Source organism: Spea bombifrons, chromosome 1, assembly GCF_027358695.1.
Source record: "Spea bombifrons isolate aSpeBom1 chromosome 1, aSpeBom1.2.pri, whole genome shotgun sequence".
Lineage (NCBI taxonomy): Eukaryota > Metazoa > Chordata > Amphibia > Anura > Pelobatidae > Spea > Spea bombifrons.
In genome coordinates, this window is record NC_071087.1 from 50,880,908 (window position 1) to 50,883,493 (window position 2,586).

Here is a 2,586-nt window from a genome sequence, read left to right on the forward strand (position 1 = left end):
GAGTGTGATTGCTGTTAGCAATCATATATATATATTTATATTGTTATTATTATTAGAGTCAAGGAGTAGCTACAGCCAGCGCTGCAGCCCACCAGGTATGAACCTTTCCCTATGGACAACTTGTTATTTTGCTTGGTGCCAGACCTTAGGCCTGTATTGGGATAGTGAGGTATCCTGATGTTTAGTTAGAGCCGGACAGGCTTAGAGTTTGTTTTGTTTGCAAGGTGCTCTGTGCCTAAATCATTTAAATAAACACCCTCTTGAACTTTTGAAACCTGCTGCCTCTGTGAATACTGTCATTGCTGCCCCATGTGTGAGCTGTTCCCTACAGCTAAGTAGCTTAACGCAACTATTTGCTGCCATTTATACTGCCGTTGCTTATAGGGGTAGCTCATCTTGCATGTATACGAGTATAGCTGGGATGTGCTACATTACATGTACTTAAGTATCATTTCCGCTTCAAAAGATGCAGGTAGAGGGAAGAGACGTTACTCCATGCAAAATGGATTGGGCCACATAAAAAAGGGGCTCAAGTAATTCTTTAAAACAAGAGTTTATCTCTACCCTTGGAGAGGGTAGAGATAAACAAAATAGTGTAATTTGTTTAATGGCAGCAACACCAGTGTGGAAATAAAACACAACAGACTGACACTGCACATTGTGTGAAAAAAATAAAGGTTTATCCTTTAGAAAAAAAAATTATAATGATACTTATCACAAATAAGCATTCCCACAAATTCTTATTATAGTGCAGGTATAAAATTCAATTTTTTTTTATAAAGTTGGTTACGTTTGCATGTTATGAGTTAACATTTCTATATGGTGTGTATAATAAATTCTGGGTTTTTAAAACATGGACTACAGCAATCACTGGGATGTTACTGAGCATATGATTAAATCTGAAAAATAAAAAATGTATTTTGCATTTGCATTTGTTCAGCAATAATACATTCAAACTGCCTGCTTCCTTTCATATCTCCAAGGACAGATCTACCTCATTTACACACTTGGGGCTAAAAGGAATTGTTACTTTGTTTAAAACGTAAATGGGACCTGCCAATGAGATGCCACGTTTAACTGTTTTTATTACAATAAATGATTGGTCACTGGATTTTGTGAGTGTTTGCTACTTAATTAATGATTTGACTGTTGGTGAACAGACCCTGTTGAGTTGGGAATAATTACTGATTTCTAGATTGCCTAACAATATAGTTTGTTCCAATGTACAACACAACACATGTTTTTTGATAGATGCTAAACTGTTTAAAACAACAGCAAACATTATTTAAAGAAACGGGGTGCCGGGGATATGATGCGCACATCGCTTTTTAATGAAGTCTATCGAGGCTGTGCTGAGGAGACACACTTCCATCTCCCTTGGGGAGAAGCAGAACACTGGGGGGCTTGATCGCCCGAGAGGACAATCTGCCCCCTGGTTTTGTACCGGGGACTGCCGCACTCCTGGACCCTCAGTTCTGTTGTAGGTGCAGAATGAATAAAACAGGTTGAGCCCTGAAGAAAATGAGTGACACTTGCACATGAGTCACCGTTAACCCCTTAATGACAAAGCCCGTACATGTACGGGCTAAAAATGCATTGTTTTCAATGGGTTTAGGGACCGCCCATTGTCCTTAAGGGGCCTTTTCCTTCCTGTGTGCATAGTCCGGTTTGGTTTTAAATACCTGTCCAGAACTGGGTCCCTGATGTCAAGATGTGACATATTTACTGCAGGAACTGTTCATAAAATGAAAACGATCTGTACCACTTTAGGGGCATTATATTGGGCATTGAACTATTAAAATGTTGTTATAAGGAAATCTTTGTATGTTGTATTAGATAGTATACAAATTTACCACGTTTGCACTCTGTTGTCTTCTTTTGTAACCTCAAAGTCACCATGATTACAACTATATAACCAGAATATAAAGAAGTATCCATAATACCCTTCAAACAGCAGTGGACAGTGGTCTATGGAATCCATTTAAAAACTCACATGAAAATATGAGGGACTAATGGTTAGAACACTTCTGGTGGTGTGTGTAAATAAATAAAGTCTTGTGCATCTTATCTCTTTCAGTGTGCACTTCTCCAGTTTCTAATTCCTTACTTGTAAGTGTAACTTTGAAGAGCTGTGCCCTTCTTCTTCCTTTATATACTTAATTGTATGCACATTTTGATATTATATATATATATATATATATAGATATATATAAAATCTTCATTAAAATAATTCTTAAGAGACACATGCCATTTACCTCCATCAATGAATGTTAAGGAAATTTCCTTCATTTTTAATAGATGTAATTTTAGTGCAAGGAGAGGCCTATGTTGACCACATCTCACTATTTGACAAAATAAACGAGATGTGTAATATTCTTTCTTATCTTTGCCTTTTGCTTATTGTTACATAAATATAACATAACTTTTAGGTAAGACATTGTGCACCTTTTTTTTTAGAGCTAAAATGTTCCAAAAAATATAACCATCATCAAGTGGTCACACAATTGCTGAAATATTACAATATATCACTTGTGTACCTTGACTATTGCATATGAACTATTTGAAAGCAGATGGGAGTTGTTAGAA